Source organism: Erinaceus europaeus, chromosome 9 (genome assembly GCF_950295315.1).
Source record: "Erinaceus europaeus chromosome 9, mEriEur2.1, whole genome shotgun sequence".
NCBI lineage: Eukaryota > Metazoa > Chordata > Mammalia > Eulipotyphla > Erinaceidae > Erinaceus > Erinaceus europaeus.
Window position 1 is genome coordinate 83,192,652 of NC_080170.1, and position 13,425 is coordinate 83,206,076.

Consider the following 13,425-nt stretch of genomic DNA (forward strand, 5'->3'; position numbering starts at 1 on the left):
AACCAAAAGAGGTGTGTACTCCTATGTTCATAGCAGCACAATTCATAATAGCTAAAACCTGGAAGCAACCCAGGTGCCCAACACCAGATGAGTGGCTGAGAAAGCTGTGTACACTTTTTTCTCTTTATCTTCTCCTTCTTGGGGGGAGTAGGTCAGGCAGGCACTCAGTCTTCAGAGTTTGATGTTGTTGGCTCCAGTGCCACAGTTTCTGTTGTTACACAGTCACCAGGATCTACAAGGGCTTCTGTGATGTTTCCGTAAATACACAAGCAAAAACTTGCCCAAACACTAGTAACAGATTTTGTCTCTTTTAAATCTTGGACAAGTCTTTTAATATAACAATCTTTTTGTAGTGGAACCATCTTTTGTTTTAAAAAAATTGGAGCTTCAATGTGTAATTTACTGTTTCATTGATGATATTGTAGTTGTGATAATCATTTTTTGTCATCTGACAGTACGTACTAACTGTTAGGACTCATGTCCTTTCTTTTTAGTTTTATTTACCTCTAAAAATGTAGATTTTAAAACTTAACTTTTTTTTTAAACTGGGGGAAGTGATAAGCAATGACAGACACTGAGTAGGTGTAGGCCCATTATTTATGACTAAGACCAAGACTCTGGGTGAAAGGGCCTGTTACTGGCCAAAACAGCCAAACTAGGGAAGCCAGTCTCTTGTCACCATCTAGTTTTTATAGTGTATTTTTTATTTAATAAGTCTCAACTTTATCTCAGTTTTGAGGCCTTTTAGGCCAATTATATATAAGATGAACAACCATTATATAATCTGTTGGGCTCAACTCTGGCTATCATACCCCAGACCCAAGAAACTTTCAAGGAGAGATTAGGATGCCCCAGAGCTAGGGAACTTTCTAAGGAAAACATACCTATAGTAATAATAATAATGTTGTTTAAGGTTATTCCTGATGTTAATGAAAACAATTATACATGATGTCATCTATCCTTGATGTTAATGAAAATAATCTTACATAATGTCAACTATATCCGGGCAGAAATTGTTTAAATAATAAACCTCTGCAGACAAAAGACAGAGACACCTCTCTCCTGCACCTGAAGCAGCTGGCGTGTCTCTCACTTCATTCATTTCGCCGACTCTCCATTTCCTTCAGGGACTCTTAATTACTTTCTTTATTACATTACCTGAGGATGATGGGTCCTGAAATTGGTGCAGCCTAGAATGTTCCTAGCAGTAACCACAGCATGTGAGCTCAGACCTATAGGGATGCAAAGGTTACATAGGCTTTTATGCTGACTGTGGGTCCTAGATCAGATTGATGGGTTTTACAGTTAACAATATTAATATACTTTCCCCATATTTGGGAGCTGTTCTCTATGCAGATCCAGTTTTCTAGTCTTTTTCCCAACTGTGACACCATACCCCCAGAGATGCAGGTGAAAACTAGTTGTCTCATGGGCCCCTTGGAATATACCTAAAATAGACCTACTAGCTTTTTCCAAAATGGAGATCCCAAATCTCATCCGCAGTATTCCAGCTTTTGGGTTCATGATTAGTCAACAATTTGCTCTGCTTTCTGTCTTAACTCTTTTTTAGCCATCAGGTTCCAGATCCTACCATGATGCCAACTGGACTTCCCTGGGCCTCACCTCCCCAGATCCCTGCTCCACTAGGGAAAGAGAGAGACAGGCTGGGAATATGGATCAACCTGTCAACACCCATGTTCAGTGGGAAAGCAATTACAGAAGCCAGACCCTCCACCTTCTGCACCCCATAATGTCTCTGGGTCCATGCTCCTAGAAGGTTAAAGGATAGGAAAGCTGTCATGGGAGAGAATGGGATATGGAGTTCTGGTGGTGGGAATTGTGTGAAATTGTTCCCCTCTTATCCTATAGTCTTGTCAGTGTTTCCATTTTATAAATAAAAACTTAAAAAAATAGTTGTGATTATAATGGATTACAGGGTGTAGCTGCACACCATACCCACTACTGAAGTTCTGCATCTCCATCCTCTACTTAACTCTATTTAAATAGAAAAACAGTATTTTTAATTTATTATTGGATAGAGACAGAGAGAACTTGAGAGGGGAAGGGGAGATAGAGGGAAGAGACAGACACCTGCTTCACCACTCATGAAGCTTTCCCCCTGCAGTTAGGGACCAGGAGCTTGAACCTGGGTCCTTGAAAACTGTAATGTGTGCACTTAACCAGGTATGCCGCCACCTGGCCCCCCAAAAACCAGTATTCTTCAAAACCAAAAGAAAGATAGTAAAGATGAATAATTTAAAAAGAGATGATTTATTCATGAGAATGAGAGGAATGAGAGAACAAGAGAACCCTCTCACACATATAATGCTGGGGATTGAATTTAGGACCAACATTTAATCCATTGCTCCATCTTCCAAATTGCACAGAACAGATTTTGAATGTGCTTTTTAAGCTCTTAGTACCATCAGACATAGCTTTTTCATTCTTACTTTACGTGTTTCACCTGCCCTACACACCCCACCCATGTTCATGGACCTCCTAGCTACACATGAGCATAATCCTCCCCCATGGAAACTATACTCCTCACCCCTCATAAGAATGATGGTATCACACAGTCTAAATGGATTTTGCAAATTAAAAACATGAATATTATTTCTACCCTGAGTATCTTTGTTGTTTGCTTATTTGTAGGTAATCTCTGACTTCTGGATGGATTTCAGTAGCCATTCTATTTTGAGAGAGACACACTACTGCTCAGCAGAATGTCAAAGGTAGAAAGAATTTTACTGATCCAGTGGTCCTTACATTTTATCATGCATAAAAATTACTTAGGGACCTTTATCCTCTGAGATTCTAAATGTTTGAAGTAGGGTCCTTGAGTTATCATCTTAGCATGCATTTACTTATATAATTTTTACTAATTTACTACAGTTTTACTACAATGTCTAAATTTTAGGACTAGATTTTCACATGTCAGTATAAGTATATACTATGGCATATCCTGTACCACATTTCCAGTGCCATTCACCATTGTAAAACTGACAGTCTTTAACTCTTCCTCCTGTCTTCTTCCCTTTTTCCTCTAGTAGTCACAGTATTTTTCTCAGCTTCTGCAAGTTATTTTTTCTGAGTCTGGATACTTTATTTTGCTTATTTGTATCTTCTATATAAAGGAAATGCCTCAGATAATCCTCAAGGGTGTGATGCTGGTACACTTCATTCTACTTTCTACTCTTAAGGAAATGCTGCTTTATAAGACTATTGAGTAGTACAGTCTCATATCTCCCCCAAATACATGCCAAATATTTCCTTCCACAATGGGGCACTGCCCGCCCTCCCCTCCCCTTTTTGAATCATTGCATCTACTGGAATACATCATAGTTTTATTTTTAATGTTCTGTCTTGTATTTTCCCTTGCTTTTAATCTGAAATGCCACCTACCGTGAAATCATCAAGTACTTTCTTCTATGGCTTATTTCACTTAGCATGATTTCTTTAATTTCCATCCATGTTGTAGGAACAAAAAATTTCATCTTATCCCTAACACAGAGCAAGTGCTCATTGAACAGTTAGATACTATTAAAACTTTTGAAAAAAAAAAAAACTTGAAATTTACTAATGTGGAAATGTGTATTTTAAAAAGGACTTTGAAAAATAATACCACTAAGATTTGTAGCAGTATTAAAGTCCAATGATATTTGCACCTGTAGGTAGGCTCATTTCCATTTTGAAGAAAAAATTCCCTAAGGGCCAAAACAGGGTAGTTTTTCCTCTGTGAACTTTGATGGATTGATTATTAGTGCCATTCTTGTCAAGGGGGGGAATCAAGTTTGGATATATGTGTGTTTGCATGTATAAATCTTACCTCCCAACACATACACACAGAAAAAAGAAAAAAAAATGAAAAAAATTCAAATGAAAACTTCAATCTTTATATACTCTTAAAATAAAATGCATAGTGTCTTAGACTTTTTTTTTTTTCCCCAACCAGGGCTTCCTGCCTGCAGGAATCCACCATTTCCAGTGGATTTTTTTTTTTTTACTGTTTTTTTTATTCCCCCAGATAGTAGGTAAAAGACAGGGTAGGGCCATGGTGCTTATGTCATCACGTACAAGGACCTGGTTTCAAACCCTTGTTCCCCACCTGCAGCATGGGAAGCTTCACTAGTGAAGCATGTTTATAGGTCTCTCTCTCTCCATATTTATCTCCCCTTCTATCAATTTCTACTATGTCAAAAATAAAATGAAAAAACAAAACAAAGGGTGAAACAGAAGAAATGCTGTTATACAGTTAAACACTTTTGGAGTCAGACGCGCTACCGTTTCTCCACGAGATCTACAAATTTAACCACTTTTGAAGCTGTACCTTTGTGTGATACTCCCCTGTGGTGGCTGGGAACTTAAACCTGGGACTGGTCTGTGATGAGGTGTGCTTTCTACTACATGAGCTATCTCCCAGGTCCCTAAGACAATGATTTTTCTATGTTGGAATAATGATGTTTCTTATGATGGCAATATCTGCCAGTAAGGAGTGAGAAGCGTGGTGGTTTGCTATTGCTGGAATAATATTTTCTCATGTACAGTGAAAAGTATCATATGCTTTTCATGATTTAATAATGATTTAAAGAATTTTTGAGGGGACAGGTGGTGGCGCACCTTGTTAAATGCTCACATTACAGTACACAAAGACCTAGGTTCAAGCCCCTGGTTCCCATCTACAGGGAGGGAAGCTTCATGAGTTGGTGAAGCAGGGCTGCAGCTATATGTCCCTCTCTCTCTCCCTCTATTTTCCCCTCCTCTCGCAATTTCTTCTGGTCTCTATCCAATAATAAATACATACATAAAAAAAATTAAAGATTTTTTTGTTGTTGTTCTAAAACAGCTATAGGGTGCTTGGACTGGCAGTAGGGTGATAGAACAGATCAAATTTCTTGGAGCTGTTGAGATTAATGGTTTCAATTGTAACTCTATTGCAGTTTGTGATAGAGCCCAGACATAGGGGTATTTATGTGCTTTGCTTCCTTAAGGAAGAACTGCTAACAGCAGGTATTTTATGTGTCTTTAGAGCAAATCTGTACTTCCATTCCTGACTCAGTAAATACAGGATTGATTATTTGTATTTTCTCTACATGTTCAGTTTTCACCTCCCCAAGCTGATCTGTCTTGTTTCATGCCTTAGGCTTGTAAACTACAACAAAGATTCATTAGTGAATTAATTTCAGATAGTCTACATTAAAGTGAATGCATCTCTTCTCCCAGAGACAAAATATAGATTCAAATACTTGAGATATGTGCATTGTTGACATCTCCAAAAAATTTAGCAGCCAAGTGGTAGCACACCAGGTTAAGTGCTCATATTATCATGCGTGAGGACCCAAGTTTGAGCCCTCACTCCTCACCTGCAAGGGGGACGCTTTATGAGTGGTGAAGCAGGTCTCACAAATGTTTACCTTTTTTATGTCCTCTTATTTCCCTCTCCTCTCTCAATTTCTCTCTGTCATATCCAATAAAATAGAAGAGGTTAAAAAAAAGGGGATAATGGCTACTGGGAGTGGTGGATTTGCAGTGCCTGCGTCAAGGACCAGCAATAATCCTGGTGGCAACAAGAAAAAAATTACATTGTAATGTGAAATCATAACTTATTTATTGGTGTTGGATTTATTTAACTTTGGTAAACTTTTTTGAAAATCAATTGAAGGTGCTTTTTTGGTTCTTCAGTTTTGTTCCTGATTATAATAATAACTTAAACATTTTATTTGTTTTATAGTGTAATTTTTTTGCTACTTATATATATTTATTTTTTATTTATTTAAGAAAGGATTAATTAACAAAACCATAGGGTAGGAGGGGTACAACTCCACACAATTCCCACCACCCAATCTCTATATCCCACCCCCTCCCCGGATAGCTTTCCCATTCTCCATCCCTCTGGGAGCATGGACCCAGGGTCATTGAGGGTTGCAGAAGGTAGAAGGTCTGGCTTCTGTAATTTCTTCCCCGCTGAACATGGGCGTTGACTGGTCGGTCCATACTCCCAGTCTGCCTCTCTGTTTCCCTAGTAGGGTGTGTCTCTGGGGAAGCTGAGCTCCAGGACACATTGGTGGGATCTTCAATCCAGGGAAGCCTGGGCAGCATCCTGGTGGCATCTGGAACCTGGTGATTGAAAAGAGAGTTAACATACAAAGCCAAACAAATAGTTGAGCAATCATGGACCCAAAACTTGGAATAGTGGAGAGGAAGTGTTAGGGGGATACTCACTGCAAACTCTAGTGTACTTCTGCTTTCAGGTATATATTTTGCAGTAGTTTATGGATACATGTGAACACATAAGCTCTCTCTCACAGAAACTGGTGTATATCTAGGTTATGGGACTTTGTTAGAAAGTGAACCACCTGAGATGAAATTAGAGTGTACTATAAAAGGAAAGGTCTCACCCGAGTAATGAAGCTGAAGGGTTGTCATTCCACACGTGAAGTCTCTGGACACAGTCTGAGGTGAAGCATGTTGAGGTGGCAATCATTGCGTTGGTTAGGTTGTGATCGGCAGATGCAATATTATTTGATATGGATTGGGAGAGGCATACGGGAAAGTGCGCCCTATCCAAGGCTTCTAGGACTGGGGGAAGTAGAGGCTCTATAGTGGAGATGTGAGGTTCCTGCTGTCTTAGGGTTCAAAAAGACAATGGATAGTTAATGTTATCATCACATTATTTGGTAATTGGGTTAACTTTGAAAAGTCCTTTTGTTATGGTTTGCTGTACAGTATCCAGTATCTTCTATATAGCTGTGCTATTGGTTGCTTCTAATCTACTTGTTCTAGGCTTTTGAGAGAGTCTGCATATCAAATACACAGCCTATATATTAAAAAGATTCAGTTTGTGTTTTGAGAAACTTTGAGACATACAATTGATTTTACCCCTCTCATATTAATTAACTATTGATTTATATGTCTACATTTTGCTAGGAGTGTACATAAACACCATTCCCACCACCAAAAGACTGTGACCCATCCCTCCCACCCACTCCCACCCCCCACTGTCCCAGGAAGCTGCATGTCTACCCCTCACCACAGGGTTTTTACTTTGGTGCCCTACTTACAATTTGATCAGGTCCTGCTTTTAGTTTCCCTTTCAGATCTTCTTAGTTAACTTCTGTTGATGAGTGGGATCATCCCATACTCATCTTTATCTTTCTGACTTAGCTCACCTGACATAATTCCTTCTAGCTCTGTCCAAGATGGGTCAGAGAGGGTGGGTTCATTGTTCTTGATAGCTGCATAGTATTCCATTGTGTATATATACCACAGCTTTCTCAGCCACTCATCTGTTGTTGGGCACCTGGGTTGCTTCCAGGTTTTAGCTATTATGAATTGTGCTGCTATGAACATAGGAGTACACACCTCTTTTTGGTTGGGTGTTATGGAGTCCTTGGGGTATAACCCCAGGAGAGAAATTACTGGATCATATGGAAGGTCCATGTCTAGCCTTGTGAGAGTTTTCCAGACTGCTCTCCACAGAGGCTGTACCAATTTACATTCCCACCAGCAATGTAAAAGGGTTCCTCTGTCCCCACATCCTCTCCAGCATTTGTTGCTGCTGTCCTTTTTGATGTATGCCATTCTTACAGGAGTGAGGTGGTATCTTAGTGTTGTCTTAATTTGCATTTCTCTGACAATCAGTGACCTAGAGCAGTTTTTCATATGTTTGTTAGCCTTTTGGATCTCCTCTGTAGTGAATGTTCTGTTCATGTCCTCTGCGCATTTTTGGATGGCGTCATTTGCTTTTTTGGTGCTAAGTCTGCTGAGCTCTTTATATCTTTGGTGATTAGTTTCTTCTCTGATGTGTGGCATGTAAAGATCTTCTCCCATTCTGTGAGGGGTCTCTCTGTTTGTCTAATAGTTTCTTTGGATGTGCAGAAGCTTTTCAATTTGATGTAGTCCCATTGGTTTGTTTCTGCTTTAGTCTTCCTTGCAATTGGGTTTGATTCATCAAAGATGTCCTTGAGGTGTAGGTGGGAAAGTGTTTTACCAATGTTTTCCTCTAAGTATTTGATTGTTTCTGGTCTGACATCTAGGTCTTTGATCCATTTGGAGTTGATTTTTGTTTCTGGTGAGATAAAGTGGTTCAATTTCATTCTTCAGCATGCTATAACCCAGTTTTCCCAGCACCATTTATTGAAGAGAGCCTCCTTTTTCCATTTAATCATTTGGGCCCCCTTATCAAAGATTAGATATTCATAGGTGTGGGATTTATTTCTGGCTTTTAATTCTGTTCCACTGGTTTGTGTGCCTATTTTTTGTTCCAGTACCATGCTGTTTTGATGATGATGGCTTTATAATATAGTTTAAGGTCTGGGAGTGTGATGCCTCCATTTCTGTTTCTTTTCCTCAAGATGGTTTTGGCAATTCTAGGTGTTTTCAGGTTCCGGATAAATGATTGTAGTGTTTGTTCTATTCTCTTAAAAAAGCCTGGTGGAACTTTGATGGGTATTGCATTAAATTTGTATAGGCTCTGGGGAGAATATTCATTTTGATGATATTTATTCTTCCAATCCATGAGCATGGGATGTCTTTTCATTTCTTGGTATCAGTTTCTATTTCCTTGAGTCGCAACTCATAGTTTTTAGCATACAAGTCGTTCACTTCTTTGGTCAACTTTATTCCTAGGTATTTGATTGATTTTGCTGAGACAGTAAATGGGAGAGATTTCTGGATGTCTTCTTCAGATTTAGTGTTTGCATAAAGAAGTGCCACTGATTTTTGTACATTGATTTTTGTAGCCTGATACCTTGCTATATTGCCTAATAACTTCCAGTAATTTTCTGCTGGATTCTTTAGGTCTTTCTATGTATACTATCATATCATCTGCAAATAGGGAGAGCTTGACTTCTTCCCTTCCAAACTGTATTCCTTTGATTTCTTTCTCTTGCCTGATTGCTATGGCAGGAACTTCCAATACTATGTTGAAGAGTAACGGTGACAGTCCCCAGTCTGAGGGGGAATGCTTTCAGCTACTGTCCATTGAGTATGATGTTGGCTCTAGGTTTGCTATATATAGCCTCCACTATCTTGAGGAATTTCCCATCTATTCCCATTTTTTGTAGAGTTTTGAGCATGAATGGGTGTTGGATCTTGTCAAAGCCTTTCTCTGCATCTATTGAGATAATCATGTGGTGTTTGGCTTTGCTTTTATTGATGTGGTGAATGACATTGATTGACTTATGGATGTTGAACCATCCTTGCATTCCTCGGATGAATCCCACTTGGTCATGATGAACAATCTTTTTGATATGTTGCTGTATCCGGTTGGCCAAGATCTTGTTTAATATTTTGGCATCTATGTTCATCAGAGATATTGGTCTGTAGTTTTCCTTTTTTGTTCGGTCCCTATCAGCTTTTGGTATCAGGGTGATGTTGGCTTCATAGAAGGTGGAAGGGAGTTTTCCTGTTTCTTCAATCTTATGGAATAGCTTAAGAAGTATGGGTATTAACTGTTTCCTGAAAGTTTTGTAGAATTCGTTTGTGAAGCCATCTGGTCCAGGACTTTTGTTGTTGGGGAGATTCTTAATAACGGTTTCAATTTCTTTGTCTGTGATTGGTGCATTTAGATTTTGTAGTTCTTCTTGGTTCAGTTTTGGAAGGGCATATGCTTCTAGGAATTGTTCCATTTCTTCCAGATTCTCTAGCTGGGTGGCATATAGTTCTTTATAGAAGTTTCGCAGGATTCTCTGGATTTCTGTGGTGTCAGTTGTGATATCTCCTGCATCGTTTACAATTCTATTAATTTGAGTCTTCTCTCTTTTTTGTTTGGTGAGTCTGGCTAGTGGTTTGTCAATTTTGTTTAATCTTTCAAAGAACCAACATTTGGCTTCATTGATCTTTTGTATGGTTCTTTTATTTTCGATGTTGTTTATTTCTGCTCGAACTTTAGTGATTTCTGTCCTTCTCGTTGCTTTAGGGTTCCTTTGTTCCTCTTCCTCTAAGTCCTTGAGGTGTGCAGTAAGGTCGTTCATTTGAGCTTCTTCCTGGTGTTTAATATGTGATTGTATGGCTATAAGTTTCCCTCTCAGTACTGCATTAGTTGTGTCCAAATATTTTGATAGGCTGTGTCTTCATTTTCATTAGTTTCCAGGAACATTTGAATTTCCTGCTTGAGTGAGTCTCTGACACAGTGGTTCTTAAGGAGCATGTTGTTTAGTTTCCAAATTCTTGTTGTTAAATGTTAGTTTTACTCCACTGTGGTCTGAGAGGAGACTTGGGATGATTTCAATGCTCTTGAATTTATTGATGCTGTCTTTGTGGCCTAACATGTGGTCTATCCTTGAGTATGTGTTATGTGGATTTGAAAAGAAGGTGTATTCCAGTTTTTTGGGGTGGAGGAGTCTGAAAATGTCCAAGAGGTCTAGTCTGTCAATCTCTTCATTCAATTCTCTTGTATCTTTATTGGTTCTCTGCTTTGTTAATCTGTCTAAGTGTGAGAGTGGGGTATTGAAGTCTCCCACTATTATTGTATTACTATTGATGTATTTTTGAAATTCTTTCAGTAGGTGCTTGATGTACTTAGATGGTCCCTCATTGGGTGCATAGATGTTAATAGTTGTTAAGTGTTCTTGGCTGATTGATCCTCTAATCATTATGTAATGTCCTTGCCTATCTTTTATTACTTTATTTAATTTAAAATCTATCGTGTCTGAGATGAGAATGGCTGTTCCTGCCCTTTTTTATGGTCCGTTAGCCTGTATGATAGTTTTCCATCCTTTCACTTTAAGTCTGTGTTTATCTTGTATGACAGATGGGATTCTTGCAAGCAGCATATGGTTGGGTTATGTTTTCTGATCCATCCCCCCACCCTGTGCCTTTTGATGGGTGAGTTTAAGCCATTTTCATTTATTGATATTATGGATTTAATGTATTGTAGTGCCATTATTCAAAAATATTTTTTTTGTTTGTTCTGATATATTGCCAGTATTGTAGTGAAGTTCTTGTTTATAAGAGGTCTTTTAGTACCTCTTTCAGGGCTGGCTTGGTGATGGTTGCCTCCTTTAACTGTTGTTTATCTTAGAAGGTTTTGATCCCTCCATCTAGTTTGAATGAACGTCTAGCAGGATATATTATCCTTGGTTGAAACCCTTTTTCATTCAGGGCTTGATAGATATCTTGTTATTCCCTTCTGGCTTTTAGAGTTTGAGTGGAGAAGTCTGCAGGTATGGGTTTTCCCTTGTATGTGACTTTTTGTTTCTCTCTTGCAGCCTTTAGGATCCTTTCTTTATCCTTACTTCTTCTCATTGTGACTGTGATGTGTCTTGGTGTCTTCAGGTCTGGGTTGATTCTGTTTGGTACTCTCTGGGCCTCTTGAATCTTGATGTTCTTTCTGTTATTCAGGTCTGGGAAGTTTTCTTCTATTATTTCCTCTAGAATGTTTGCTTCCCCTTCCTCTCTTTCTTCCTCTGGCAGGCCAATTATACGAATGTTACTTCTTTTGAGATCATCTCATATGTCTCTGCTGTTGTTTTCAGTGTCTCTCAATCTCTTTTTAAGCTCTTTCACCTCTTTCTTAGTTTTCTCTAACTCATCCTCTGTCTGACTAATTCTGTTTTCTGCTTCTGTTAGTCTGCTTTCCTTTGCCTCAGCTTCTTTCTTCATTACAGCTATTTCAGCTTTCAGTTCTCTAATTGCCTCAAGATAATCAGTATTTTCCTTGGGGGGTCTCAACTGTTGTTTCCCTAATACTGCCATTCCTTTCTTCCAATGTTGTTTTCATTTCTGTGATTAATAAGTTTATTATTGCTTGCATACTTTTCTTATCTATGGTTACTTCTGGCTGATTTGTAGTTTCTTCTGGGCTCTTGTCTTCATTCATTGGAGTAGCAGTTTTATTTGTTTTTGATCTACCCATTTTTTTAATTTATGTGTTTCTTTTTTTTTATGCTCTGTTGTTCCTCAGTTGTTGTGTCTTGAGTACAAGTAACACTGTACTAAATACTTTTATGACAATTGAACTCACCAATCTCAGGAATTACAGTAGCAACTGAAGCAAGTATTGAAGTAGTTTAATCGTTACCAGTTAGCCAAACAATTTTTCCAGTCCGTGAAAAAATAGTAACCAAATCCCAGTGAAGAAAGAGAAAAGAAAGGATAGCAAGAATAGACAGTTATGCAAATCTACTATCCACTGTATATTCTAGGGCTAACAAGAGGGGAAAGGGAACTAGAGCAGAGATACACACATAGAGAGTCCACTCTGAGTCCGATTTCTTCCCCAAAATAATTCACAAATTCAGAAAGGCAAAGAAATAGGAAGAAGTGTATGACAAGATTAAAAAAAAAAAGAGAGAGAGAGAGAGACAAGAGAGAGAAAAGGGAAAAGATAAGAAAAAGAGCTGTAATTAAAGAGCAGTGAAAGGAAATTCCCAAATGTGTATCAGTGAATTCAAAAAAGCACACTGTTTTTTGGTGTGGGGGCTGGGCTGTGACTTTGGAAGCTGTAGGATTAAGGAAGAAGGGATGACAAGAATGAGAAAAAGAAAAAAAAAGAAAGAGAGAGAGAGAAAAAAAAGAAAAATATAAGAGAAAGAACAGTCATAATAGGGCAGTGAAAGGAAAGGTTTTTTTAATGTATTTATTTTTAATTATTTAATTAGCTATGTCGGGTGAGGTGGGGGGGTTTGGCTACTTAGAAAGAAAAAAGGCCAGAGATTTCAGAAGGGTATAGACTTAGAATTAATGATACTCCCTGGTGGGACAGGAATTTGGTAAAGAAAAGGACTGGTTATGGGGGGGGGGGGCGGGAAGGAGGTATGCTTGAAAATTAAAAGGAAGAAAAAAAATTTTTTTTCCTTTTTTTTTTTCCCCCTTTTTTCCCTACTCTAATTCTTAACCCAAATTAAGTTATAGTCACCTCCTTGGTGTCACCGCTAGGACCCCTTATTGGCTGGCCTGCTAAAGGCAGAAAATCCTACCGTTTCCAGGAGATGTGGTCAGAGCTCAGCCCCTAGCAGCTTCTCAGTCCGCCATCTTCCGGGAAACCCCCCCCCCTGAAGCTTTTTTAAAGGATTTCTCAAAGATGAAAACTAGCTCCAAGTCCTTTTGATCCAATGAGAGCTATACTCAAGGATGTCCTCGGATCTGCCCTCAGGGTCGCGGTAGTCCCCGGAGACTCCCAAGAGGAAGCCCCTGAGCTTACAGTGCTCCCTTCAGGTCCTCTGCCGGCCGCCCAGCACCGCTCTGCAACCGGCGGAGGAGCCGCCTTCCTGGGCTGAGGACAGTGCCCGGCGCACCCGCCTTGCCTGCCACAGCTTGGCACGTCTGGAGCAGCCCACCCACTATTCCGCGCCACCTCTACTCTAATTCTTAACCCAAATTAAGTTATAGTCACCTCCTTTGTGTCACCGCTAGGACCCCTTATTGACTGGCCTACTAAAGGCAGAAAATCCTAATGTTTCCAGAAGATGTGATCAGAGTTCAAGC

The 13,425-nt window shown here is 39.2% G+C and overlaps 1 protein-coding gene across 2 annotated transcripts in view; it reads left to right on the forward strand.

Moving 5' to 3' along the window:
* Positions 1 to 13,425, forward strand: part of IGSF11 (immunoglobulin superfamily member 11) — a 184,526-nt gene that overhangs the window by 106,640 nt on the left and 64,461 nt on the right. Inside the window, exon 2 of one of the 2 annotated variants that reach the window (XM_060198320.1) lies at positions 2,653 to 2,732. The exons of the other annotated variant lie outside the window; for it this stretch is intronic. The gene's annotated coding sequence lies outside the window, so the exon portion shown is untranslated. The remainder of the gene's footprint in view (positions 1 to 2,652; positions 2,733 to 13,425) is intronic. 2 annotated transcript variants of the gene reach the window in all.